The sequence below is a fragment of the Peromyscus eremicus genome, chromosome 1, assembly GCF_949786415.1.
Source record: "Peromyscus eremicus chromosome 1, PerEre_H2_v1, whole genome shotgun sequence".
NCBI classification, from domain to species: domain Eukaryota; kingdom Metazoa; phylum Chordata; class Mammalia; order Rodentia; family Cricetidae; genus Peromyscus; species Peromyscus eremicus.
Genome location: NC_081416.1, coordinates 170,399,692 through 170,413,211, shown reverse-complemented (window position 1 = coordinate 170,413,211; position 13,520 = coordinate 170,399,692).

The window sequence follows — 13,520 nt, the reverse complement described above, 5'->3', positions numbered from 1 at the left end:
TCTATAAACCCTGAAAATCTAATACTGAGATCCTGGATGTGCAAAATGTTGACTATTGTCCCTCAAATGAGACCTTAATCCTAATATCAAGATCACAAGCCACAAAAGCCTAAATTCTATAGGAAGACTATCCAGGTCCTCCAAAACAGACCTCAACCATTCCCCAAAAAATGTATCTCATGTTCTACAATAAATATTTGCAGACTCCAAAACTGTCCCTTCAGATCTTCAAATTGTGATCTTCTTAGAAAACTTAGATCTAAGCCGGGCGGTGGTGGCGCTGGCCTTTAATCCCAGCACTCGGGAGGCCGATCTCTGTGAGTTCGAGGCCAGCCTGGGATACAGAGTGAGTTCCAGGAAAGGCGCGAAGCTACTCAACGGGGAGGGGACAACTTCAAGGCCTTAACACTAGCTCTCAGAGACGCAAACCGTGCCCCACCCCAAGCCCTGCTCTCGCACCTCAGCAGTCTGCGCTGTTACTGAAGAGCCCCGACCCTGTCAAATTCCATCCCTGACCTTCCAAATGTTCGCTCTGGAACTCAAAGAAAGATTTCCGCATCTCCTTCAGACTCCGAAAGCCGAGCCTCCAACAGGAGACCCAGGCCGGCCACGCCACCAGGAGGAACGTTCCAGAAACCACCATGCCGGCCACGCCACTCAGGAGGAACGTTCCAGAAACCACCATGCCGGCCACGCCACTCAGGAGGAACGTTCCAGAAACCACCATGCCGGCCACGCCACTCAGGAAGAACGTTCCAGAAATCATTGTCAGCCACGCCACTCAGGAAGAACTTTCCAGAAAAAAACATGTCGGCCGCGCCACCAGGAGGAACGTTCCAGAAACCACCATGTCAGCCACACCACTCAGAAAGAACCTTCCAGAAATCACTGTCAGCCACACCACCCGGAAGAGGAACGTTCCAGAAATCACTACGTCAGCCACACCACCAGGAGGAAGAACTTTCCAGAAAACCAGCTTTAGCCTGTACCCCTGCCCCCAGGCCTAGCCTCAGACCCAGCTCTGTGCTCCTGCTCCACGCCGCCGCGGCCGTGAGGTGCGACCCCGGGGACCGCAGGCTCCCGGCAGCCCCTGGCCCGCCCGCCCCACCCCGGTGGCCCCCAGCACCCGCCTCGAGACTTGCAAAATGGCGTTAAGGCCCGGACTTCTGGCTTGACGCTGGGCCCCCGCTGGGGCAGCGCGCTGGGCCCTCGAGGGCAGCGGCTCGGCTCGCGCCGGTCCCGGGGATGCGGGCCGCGAGCGCGCGTGCCACGTGCCGCCCGAGGCGCGGGCCGAGCGAGGAATGGCAGGGCGCGAGGCGGGCGGAGGCGCGACGTCGCCGGCGCTCCCCAGGCGAGGCCACGCCCCTCCACGTTCCCGCCACGTGGTGCCGGGGGGGGGGGGGGGCGTGAGCGGAGAAGGCGTTGGAAAGGGGCGGGGCGGGGCGGCGAGAGGCCCCCGTGCGCATGCGCGCGCACCCCCGGCAGGGCACTGGCCGCAGCTCTGACACGTGCTCCCGTTCCCGCGCGGTGCGCTCGGAGTGCCGGCCAATCAGCTGTCGCTGCGCTACCCGCCTTTTCCTCAGGCCCCGCCCCCTGGTTGGCCCCGCCCCCTGGTCGGCCCCGCCCCTGGTTGGCCCCGCCCCCTGACCATTTCCCTTGGAGACCGGCCGGACTTCCAGTCTCCGGAAGGTGTCAGCACTCCCCCTGCTGGCCCTCCTGTGTCCCGTCCCACCCTTTCCCTTCGGCGCCTCTCCGGTTAAAGACCATGGTGTGCCAGGCACCTCGCTCAGGCTGGTAACTTGCCAACTTCCTTGAAATGAGCCTTTGTAGACCGGTAGGAACTGTAGAGATGCCAGTTCCTGCAAATGCAAACAAAGTAACCCTTTTCGTGTCTGTGTGTGGGCCAGGGCTTGCTATGTAGCCCAGGCTTGCCCAGTACTTGGCGCTAGAAGGCACCACCACGTCAGGCTACAAACTATACAATTTCTTTATTTAAAAAAATATTATTGACTGTGTGTACACGGGTGCCTGTCGGGGGAAGTGTGTGCGCATGAGCGCACAGCACAGGTCTGCCCAGAGGCCAGAGGCATCTGATCCCCCTAGAGCTGGAGAACTTCCCAGGGTGGGTGCTGGAAGCAAATTCAGGTTCTCTGCAAGAACGGCATGTGCTCTTAACTGCTGAGAAATCTTTCCAGGCTGTTGTTTATCTTTATTTTTTGACATAGAGTCTCATAGCCTTGAACTCAGTATGTAGGTAGACCAGGCTAGCCTCAGATTCAAGAAGATATGCCAATCTGTGCCTCCTGACTGGTGGGACTGAAGGCATGCGCCACCATGATGGTCCCAAACCTGTACATTTTAGAAAGCTCTTTTGGGCTGGTGAGGTAGCTCAGTAGGTAAAGGCCCCCTGCGGCCAATCCTCACACCTGAGTTCCATCCCCGGGACTCTGGGAGAAGGGAAGTAGACTCCCGAAAGTCACCCTCTAATCTACACACACACTCAAATAAACAAAATCAACGAAAGCACATTCTCATGTACACGCATGTCGGAATTTTGTGGCGGTGGTGGTGGGGTGGAGGTCTCCAGACGTTTTCTCGCCACCGAGCTATGACTAGTACCTTGGGTTAACTGTCTGGGCTCAGAGTGCTTTCCAGTACTGATGTGGGCAGAGGCTTGACCTACGTTCACCTTAACTTTTAGAAATTCGGGCTCATTCTTCCTAGGGTTGTCCAAAGTGGTCAAAAAGCACGAACTAACCTCTCAGTACCGGTCTAGCTGCCTAACCAAGGTACATGCAGATTCCTGCCCTTCTGGAGGTTCTGCTCTGCCCGGATATAGACAGCCTCAGAGTGCCTGGGCTTTTCCTCACTCCCGTATCTTGCTTTTCTTATTTGTGAATTAGGAGGTGGTGGTAGGCAAAAGCGGGGTGTGAGGTGGAGGTGAGGAATGGGAGGGAAAGTTTGGAAAACGCATATATTATCAATTGTTAAATAACATAAATAAATCAATAATTTGTTTTCTTTCTCGCCTTTCCATCCCTCACTAACGTCCCTTTGAAGTAGCCTCAATTTCCTCTTCAAGGGCCTCGGGCCAAAATGGAGGCGGCTGGACTCTATTTCCCAGAGAGCCTCGCGGGAGAATTTTCTGCGCCTGCGCAGCTGCGTGTGCCCCTTGCCTCCTGGGAATTTGAGTCGTTCTATTTCTCAGCCCGCCTCGTGTGTTTCCTACTCCGCCTCCAAGGTACGGTGCTGCATGTTGGGAGCTGTAGTCCCTGGCCGCCCGTACTCCAATTCCCAGCGGGCTTCGGGGCGAGAACCCGGAAGGGGAGGCTGGAGAGGAGCGAGTGGGGGAAACCCGCGTAGTCGAGCGAGCTGCAGCGCGGGGAGATGGTGAGATTCCCCAAGCTGGGTCCTGCGGGTGTTCGAGAGTATGGGCGGGGGGTTCGGGACCTGGGTTTGAGAGGAAACAAACTGAGGCTAAAGAAAGGACTGGGCGTGGAGAGATCGCTGTGGGTGGGGATTGAGAGGAACGGGAGCCCGAGGGAGTAGAAGAATGGGGGCTAGGGAGGGGTCTTGGAGGTGGAGAGAGAGTCAAGCTTTGGAATTGACTGGTAAGGGGATTCGGAGCTGGGGGAGTTAGGCTCCGAGTTGGAGTCCTGGCTGGACATCTAGGCAAGAGACCCCGAAGTGGGTAATTTCGAGAGAGGTTAGTTAGCCTGGTGTACACGGAAGGGCATGGGAGTCGGGGCTAGAAGAGTGAAGGGAGAGACTAACCGCGGATGCAATTGGGTTGAGTTCTCTGACTGCGAGGTGGGGCGGCAAGGCAAGTTGAGGAGGTGGGAGGTGGAAGTCAACGAGGGTGTAGGTTAGCCTCTAGGACCAGAAGGCGATGTAGGGTGCGTGAGTTTAGGAGCGTAGCATATCGTGCCTTAATCTAACCAGAGACCGGACAGTCACGGAACTCTGCGTTGATGTGACCGGAGGTCTGTAGGAACCACCTTTAGCACCCTTCCAGCCCCAGTGGGATCCAGACGAATAGTGGTTTGTGTGGGCAGTCCAGTTTTGGGATTCCTTATTCTGCCCCTCCTTTGTGACCTAGGCAAGTCTCTCTGGAAGCCTCTGTGTCCTTATCTGTATGCTGAGAACAAGCAGGCCACTGTGAAGATAGCTAAAGGGAGTCTCCTTAAAAATCGATACTTTTCCTTAGGGAAGTTAAGACCCAGCCTCAGAGCTGTCGGTGGGAAGCTCCCAGGAATGTTGACTGGGTTAGAGTTGCTTGCTAATAGTGTCCCTACTTTTCAGTCCAGTCCTCAGACATTTTCTCAAAACTTGACAGTGGTCCCCTCCACCCCTGCCCCTTACTACCAGTTTTTCAAAAACGCCCGATCTTGGTTTTAGCTGTTTGTCTTAATTTATCGGATTCAGATAGCGCCTCTTAGGTGTGGGTGCTCCATTTTATAGAAAAGAAGCAGAGGCACATAAAGTTTAAGCAACTTTCTTGTTCTCAGCCGGCATTAAATGGTAAATCTAGAATTGCCGTCCAGGTCAGAATCTGCCTTGGTTGCTTTAATCCAGTTCCCTCTGCTTATAGTAAAGTAAGATATGGTGAGTAGAGACACCGGCCAGAGCAACCGTCAGACAGAATTTAATTCTTTTGTGTGACCCGGGGCAAGTCTTAGGACTCTGTGCAGCTATCAGATGAGACCCATAAGCTAGGTAGGCTGGAGAGTTTAGGGAGATAATGTTTGGACGTGCTTAGAGTAAGTGCACAGTACACATGTCTTGAGACTCTGTGTAGCTCAGGCTGGGGTCTGTTGAGCTTCTTCCCTCAACATCCAGAGTGCTGGGATTACCACCCCAGCCCAGATAGTATTTGTTGTTCTTTTGAGGGCCTCATGTATTCCACGCTGGCCTCAAACTCTCTGTGTAGCTGGGGATGGCCTTGAACTTCTGATCCTCCTGCCTCCTTATCCTGATTTCTGGGATTATAGGGGTGCACCACCATGCCTGGTTTATGATGTGCTGGGGATCCAGCCCAGGGCTTTGTGCATGCTAGGCAGTCGCTGTACCAGCAGAGCTACATCACTGGTCCATGTTTTTGTTTTTAAAACAAATGGGAGACATCAGATAAGGAAGATAGGAAGAGGAACCAGCAAGGGAGCATCGGGCGTGCTGTCCCTCCACTTTCTAGTCGCCCCCTTTCCCTGATCTTTCTAGTCCCACCTTCCTGCCCCCTATTCCTGGGCTCCTAAGCCTAAGCAAGACTCCCACACAGGTGCCCAGAAACTCAATCTGTCTCCAGCTAAATATTAATAATTCACTTGCCCGGTATGTGAATGGCCCAATTCCCAAGTCTTTCCAGTGAGTTAGAAATACTGCTGACAACTGAGTTAGGGTTTTGTTTGTTTGTTTTGATTTTTGGTTTTCTTGTTGTTGCTGTTGGTGGTGGTGGTGGTGTTGTGTGTGTGTGTGTGTGTGTGTGTGTGTGTGTGTGTGTGTGTGTGAACCCTCTAACATTTTGGCCAGGGCAGGAAGGGGGCTTCCTTAAGGAACTTAGCAACTTTGTAATTCACTTTGAAACAATTTGGGCTTTTTTATTTTTAAATCTTTATTCTTTTATTTATGTGTATGGTATGTGGGGAGTTGTACCTGTGCCCCAGAAGAGGGCGATTCAAATGCCTATAAGCTAGAGGTACAGGTGATTGGGGGCTGCCTGATGTGGGTGCTGGGAACCGAACCTGCGACCTCAGAAAGAGGAGCAAGCACTACTCAGCCATCTTAGTAGCCCAAGCATGGGTCATTTGCTTGGAGCCTTTAGTTTATAAATTCAGTGACTGGTAGTAAAGGTTATGGCTAAAAGCTCCGACGTCTGGCGGAGCCAGGTGGCTTACCATGCCTTTGGCTAAGCTGTGTTCCACTCTCAGTCTCAGATTTTTCTTTCTTTCTTTTTTTGAGATGGGGTCTCTCTATGTAGCCTTGGCTGTTCTGGAACTCTGTGTAGACTAGGCTGGCCTCAAACTCACAGAGATCCACCTGTCTCTGCCTCCCAAGTGTGGGGATTAAAGGTGTGTGCCACCATTCCTGACCTCCATTTTTTTAATTTGTAAAATGGGACCACATTCAGTCCATGATGGAATGGACAGTCAGGCCATGTGTTTAAAATGCCTGTTGCACTGTGCTCTCAATAAGGATGACAACCTTCTGGGATTTTCATTCTTTGAAGAAAATATATTTCAGCTTGTTATGGTGGTACCACTAAGATGGAAGTGGGGGGAGCTGAAGTTTAAGGCTACCTGGGCTACACGTGACCTAGAAAGGAAGGAAGAAAGAGGGAGGTGGGAGGGGAGAGGAAGGTTGCCATCTGAAGGAAGTGGGGGTTCAGCTAAGCATTTATTTGTATATTCATTATATAGTGTGTACTATGGGATGTCTGTGGAAGTCAGTGGGAGTGGGTTTTCTCCTTCTGTGTGCATTCTGAGGATGGAAGTCAGTTCAGATAGGCTTGGCGGCCAGTACCAGTACTCCTGAGTCACCTTGCTGGCCTGGGATTCACTCCTTAAGCGGCCAGACCCTCTACTAGGTGCCAGAGTGGATGGTAGGCAGACTGGCCTTTGCCCTCCAGGGCTCCCTCTCTTCATATGCCAGGGCACTGTTCTCGGCACTAGGGCTTTGGGCTCAGCTTTGAAGTCCAGTTCCTCTAACACCTGGCGGTTTCACCCCTTGGCCCCCACTGCCTTGCCTTTGTATCATTGTCACGACCTACAGGGATGTGTGTCCTCTCCCATCCAACCCCAGCGCGCCCCTAGCCCGAGAACTTTTAGCATTGTCTCTCCACTCTTTTGTTTTGTTCGTTTTGGTTGGTTGGTTGGTTTGATTTTTCAAGACAGGGTTTCTCTGTGTAGCCCTGGCTGTCCTGGATCTCGCTCTGTAGACCAGGCTGGCCTCGAACTCACAGAGATCCGCCTGCCTCTGCCTCCCGAGTGCTGGGATTAAAGGCGTGCGCCACCACCGCCCGGCCTCTCTCCTCATTCTTAAATTATCTGAACACCTGTCGGTTTGGGGTTTGTCTGTTGAACATCTCTCACTTCCCCTGTCCCTGTGTGTTACAGCTGGGTGAGCTGACACTCCCCCCCGCCCCATGTCCTCCATTTGTTTGTCTTAGAAAAACAAGTGACATTTCCAAATTATTCTGCCATTTCTTCCCTTTGTTTCTGTTTTGTGAAGCACATTCTACCCTCATAGCTTCACTGCTCTGAAACTCAGACTATAAGTACACCAGGCTAGCCCAGAGATCTGTTTGCCTCTGCTGACAGAGTGTTGACACTCTGTGTTTGTTTTCTGAAATCGTCGCATTATGTAGCATAGGCCTGCCCCAAACTTCCGTCTGTCCCAGTCACTACAGCGCTGGAGTTATAGACCTGTGCTGCCACACATGGTTGTTGCTTTCTTTCTTTCTTCTTCTAAGATAGGGTCTAATGTAGCCCAGGCTGATGTTGAACTCACTGTGTAGCTGAGGATGATGACTTTGATTCTCCTGCCTCTGCCTCCCAAGTGCTGGGATCACAGGCTCCAGGTACCATGCTCTTTTGGCTTAGAAAAAAACCTTAAATTGGATTTCAGCCTGTGCCTGTCTGAGGCTCACTCATACAGCACATTCCTGCGTGTGTGCGTTCGTGTGTATGTGTCTGCACGTGTATGTACCAGCAAGCCTATCTCTGTACCTGCAGTGGTGGGGTTACAAATGTGTGCCACCATAACCTACTTCTTTTCACATGATGGTGAGCATGAAGCCGGGGTCCACTTTATAAACTAAGCTTCGAATATTTATTTGTACTTTGTGTTTTGAGTGTTGGCCTGCATGTGTGTACCATGTGCATGCAGTGCCTATGGAGGCCAGAAGAGGGCGTCTGATCCATTGGAACTGGAGTTAGAGATGGTTGTGAGCCACCTTGTGGGTGCTGGGAATTGAACCTAGGTCCTCTGCATGAGCAGCCAGTGCTCAATCAGGACTCTTTAGTCCTTCCTGATTGGCCTTGAGCTCTCCAGGATCTTTTTGCCTCCACTTCCAGAATGCTGAGTTCTCAGGCATTCGACGTCACATCTGCCTCTAAAATTATTGTCATTGTTGTTGTATTCCATTTGTGACAGCATATTACTAGCTGTGGTGGCAGAGCTGTTACAGAGTTTGCCTGTGGTGCGTACCTTCGTAGGGAAAAGGACATGGCCTCCTCATATCCTCACTGACTGCTTGATTGGAGATCGTAAACTCCCCTTCCATCCAGCCCAGCCCCTCGCCTGTGTGTTTGTTTATTTCTACCTGGAAACTGCCGTGGTATTTATTTTCCCTTGATCCAATTAGTCTGGCAGCCCCTTGAGAACAAGGATTTCTGTCTCCTGTTCCTCGTGTGTCTCCAGTGCCTGGAACCACACCTGTCACAGTGCAGGTTTTGTTTGGGCAGGATCTCACTGTATAGCCCTGGCTGGCCTGGACTGATTGTGTAGATCAGGCTAGCCTCAATCTCACAGAAAGATGCCTGCCTCTGGCTGGCCCAAAGTGCCAGGATTAAAGGATGCACCACCACTACTGGCTACAGTATAGTTTTGTTGTTGTTGTTGTTGTTTGTTTGTTTGTTTGTTTTGAGACAGGGTTTCTCTGTGTAACAGCCCTGGCTGTCCTGGAACTCACTTTGTAGACCAGGCTGGCCCTGAACTCACAGAGATCCACTTGCCTCTGCCTCCCAAGTGCTGGGATTAAAGGTGTGCGCCACCACACCCAGCCTTGTTTTTTTAATGTGTATAGATGTTTTGCCAGTGTGTATGTCTGCACACTGTATGTGTGTGTTGCCCCCGGAGACCATAAGAGGACACTGGATCCTCTGGAACTGGGGTTGCAGGCAGTTGTGAACTACCAAGTGGGTGCTGGGAACTAAACCTGGGTCCTCTGTCAGAGCAACCAGTGCTCTTAACTACTGAGCCACCTCTCTAGCCCCTACAATATAGGTTTTTATAAACATCTGTTAAATGAATAAGCAAGGCTCAGGACCCAGCAGTAAGGGGCAAGTTTCCTGGTTTGGTTTTTGCGAGTGATTGCTGGGAATCAGTTTCATTTCAGAACGGGAACTAAAGAGGGCTGCTCTGGTGTGATGACATACACCTGTAATCCCAGCAATGAGGAGGCTGAGGCAGGGGGATTGCTTGGAGTTCCAACACAGACTGAACTCATAGTGACTTCCAGGCCAGCTTGGGTTGCAGAGGGAGACTCTGTCTCAAAAACAATTAACAGCCGGGCGGTGGTGGCGCACGCCTTTAATCCCAGCACTCGGGAGGCAGAGCCAGGCGGATCTCTGTGAGTTCGAGGCCAGCCTGGACTACCAAGTGAGTTCCAGGAAAGGCGCAAGGCTACACAGAGAAACCCTGTCTTGAAAAACCAAAAAAAAAAAAAAAAAAAAAATTAACAAATGTTTTATGTGTATGAGTGTTTTTGCCTGCATATATGTATGTGCACTGTGTATGTGCCTGGTGCCTGCAGAGACCAGAAGAGGGCACTAGACCCTCTGGAATTGGACCTAAGGATAGTTGTTAGCCACCCATGTGGCTGCTGGGAACTGAGCCTGGATCCTCTTCAAGAGCAGCCAGTGCTCTTAACTGCTGAGCCATCTCTCCAGGACCCTGATTTATTTATTTACTTATTTATTTATTTCTGTACTGGGGATGGAATTCAGAGCCTTCTGCCTGCTAGGTAAACACTCTAGCACTAAGCCACATTCACAATCCCTCATTGGTGGATTCTAGGCACGTGCTGTACTGTCGAGCCACGCCCTCACCCTCTTTAGGAGGCAGGTCTCCCCAACAGTTGCCCAGGCTGGCTTTGAACTTGTGAGCCTCCTCCCTCAGCCTCCCAGAGAGCTGGAATTACAGATGTAGCCATCGGGCTGGCTTTGAAGTTGTTTCTGACTAATAATCCTCAGGACAGAGCTATCTAAACCTTCGGGCATCTAGAGATCCTGGAAGCAGACAGAAACCAGGCGAGGTGGCCTCCCTGTGTCCGTTTCCCCTCCCTCCCAAAGGGCAAGCAAGCAGTTTGTTATACCTGAGTTATACCTCAGACCTCAGTTCTTAAAAAACACTGTAGGACGAGCTTGAGGATGGTGTGGTAGGTGACCCTCGGAGGGAGAGAGGAGAGCTGACACCCAGGCCAAAAGCCGGAGGTGATGTGGGGGTTGGGGTGGGATGGGGTGTGGGTAAGCAAGGCTTGTAGACCCCTGAGGATCCAGTGAGCTACTCAGGGATCCAGAATAGCTTCAAGGAGAGATTCCAGCCCTCCTGAACAAATGCACAGGCTGGAGGGGAGAGAACCTCTCAGCTGCCCAGCTCAGGGACAGGTGTTAGAAGCAGGATGGTGGTGAGGAAGAGGCCAAGGGTAGCCTGGGAAGGGCCCCGAGGGGGGGGGGGGGGGACTTTGCAGGGCCGCCAGCTGGAGTGGCCAGCTATTGAGATGTCTCCAGCAGCAGACGCGTAAGCGCTGGCCAGCAATCAGGTCGTCCACTCATTCAGACAGTGTATTGCACACGGTGACCTGGGCTGTTTAATGCAATGCACAGCTGGATTCAACCGCCCTGAAGTAAGGACCTAAAACGTGTGTTTCTCGCCTGTTCCCAGGGCCTGGCAGGTGACGCCATGCTTCAGGAAGGCAAACCATAGGGAACGAAGAGACACGCATGCCAGCCGAGCCGGCTGTGATAGTGCACATCTGTCACTCCGGTCTTGAGGAGACTGAGGCAGGAGCATCTCCAGTTTGAAATGAGCTTGTACTGTACTTGTACTGAGACATGCTTCCATTTTAATAAGGAGAAGCAGACAGACATTCATAAGCAAAGTGTTTGGTGCAGGGGCTGGTGATAGGCAGTATGGAGAAAAACCAGTGAGGACTGAGTTTGGGTTCTGTTGGGTCGAAGCTGTGGGCTTGCATCAGGGCCTCCCAGAGGCGATCTCTGAAACAATCCTAGAGGAGGTAAAGGGTGAGCCCCGGGGTGGGTGAGGAACATTGAGTGGGATGGCCTTGAGGACCGAGTGACACAATCCATGCCCAGTGAGTGTGGGCAGTCTGGACAGCATTGCCTCAGCGCTCAGTCTGAAGAACAGAGCAGCTGCCTGGCCTTTCTCTGCCTGAGCTCCCTTCCTCATCCTTGGCGGCCGGGCTGGGCTGGAGAGGTAGCTCAGCGTTCAGAGCACTGGCTTTTGCAGAGGGCCTGGGTTTGGTTTCCAGCAGCCATGTCAGCTGGCTCTGACGCCCTCTTTTGACCTCCTTGGGCACCCTTACCTGTGCGCACACCTACATACAGACACACATACACAGTATGGGGAGATGGCTTAGTCGGTAAAGTGCCTGCTCTGCAAGCCTGAGGACCTGGGTTCAGATCCCCAGCACCCACCTAAGAAGCCCGGCACAGCTGTGTGCATCTGTAACCCCAGAACCAGGAGGATGGCAGGCAGAGACATTTGGAGTCGGTTCTCATGGGCCGCCTCATCAAGCTACGACTGAACTTAGGTTTCAGTGAGATAGCCTGCCTCAAAAACCACGTACAGCCGGTGGTGGTGGTGGTGGTGGTGGTGGTGGTGGATGCAGCGCATACCTTCAATCCCAGGAGTAGAGAGGCAGAAGAAGGAGAATCTCTGTGAGTTCGAGCCCAGCCTGGTCTACAAAGTGAGTTCCAGGACAGCCAGGCCTGTTACACAGAGAAACCCTGTTTCAGGGTGGGGGAAAAGAAACATGTGCTGAGTGATTGAGTAAGACACCTGGTGTTGATCTTTGTCCACTATACACACTCATGTGCATTTTCAAGCACACTTACACACTCCCACACAAACATATATGCCATACATAGACCCCCAAATAAAGACACAAAAATGAGACACATTGGGTATGGAGCATGCGTGGGCTGCCAATGCTTAAGAGGCTGAGGCAGGAGAATCAAGAGTTGGAGGCCAGGCTGGACTATAGAGAGAAGATGTGGGAATTAAATGGGTTAATTTTAAGTGCTGCTAACTGCATGGTGTATTTATGTTGCCTTTGAGTGGATGTCTTTCCCCTTCCCTGTGAGCTATTTCTGGTGAGCCCAATGTCATGTGTGTAGCCTGTGCATCCAGGACCAGCCTGCAGGAGGATCTCTGTACATCGGTGTGGGAATGTGCATTCTCTAATTATTGGGGGCACCTAATGAGGGTGTAGAGTGCGGGGCTCTACTCCTATCAGCTTTGCTTTCTCAGGCAGCCTCCTGTGATAGGTGTGTTTGTGGTTCCCAGTAAAATTGTGGATTACAGGGCTGGAGAAATGGCTTAGCGATTAAGAGCATTTGCTGCTCTTCCAGAGGACCTGAGCTCCCAGCACATCAGTTGGCTCACAGGTGCCTGCAACCCCAACACCCTCGTCTGGACTGTGGACACCTGCACTCGAATGCGCATACACACACACACACACACACACACACACACACACACACACGTTTTAAAAGTAATAAAAGTAAGTCCTTAAAACTGAGCTCCTGTGGGAAAGTCGCAGTGCCCTTACCCGCTGAACCATCTCTCCAGACACCTGCACTGCGCTGAAATCACAGGCCAGAGACAACGCAAGGTGTCTACACTTTTAAGATAACTTAAAAGTCATTTTTGGTTTTTTTTTGTTTTTTTTTTTTTGTTTTTTTGAGACAGGGTTTCTCTGTGTAGCTTTGCGCCTTTCCTGGAACTCACTTGGTAGCCCAGGCTGGCCTCGAACTCACAGAGATCCGCCTGGCTCTGCCTCCCTAGTGCTGGGATTAAAGGCGTGCGCCACCACCGCCCGGCCTAAAAGTCATTTTGAGTGACTTCCTGTTGCTTTCCTGTAGTGAGTGCAGAGATTTGGGGAGCCTTGTAGGAAAGACTAGACAGGTCTTCATGGCCAGTCCAGTGACCGTGGGGACCGGTACAGGGTTAGCATCTGTTCTTTGGTTTTTGCATTTGGCCTTTGAAACAAGGTCTGACACAGCCCCGACTCTGTTTCCTAAATGCTAGCTTTCCCCCCACCCTTTTTAATACATAGGTGTTTTGCCTACATGTGTGTCTGTGGACTGCATGCATGCAATGCCCGCAGCCGTCAAAAGAGGATGCCAAGCCCCTGGAACTGGACTTACAGGCGGTTGTGAGCTGCCCTGCAGGTGCTGGAACCGAACCCAGGTCCTCTGCAACAGCAGCCAGTGCTCTTAACCGCTGAACCATACCTCCAGCCCCGAGCTTGCCCATTTGTGGATTTGGGGGATTTGTTGTTACTGCTGTTGTTTTGCTTGTTCTTGCGTTTTTGTATGATTTTATTTTTATTTCACGAAAGTCTGACACTATATAGCCCAGGCTGGCTTAAAACTTCTGCCTCAGCCTCCCGGACTACTGGAATTACAGGCGTTGAGGTGTCACACCCGGCGTGCCTGTTTGTTTAAAAGGCGAGGTGACTAAGGCTGCGGGTGTCACACCGAGAAACCTCTCCATCCCCA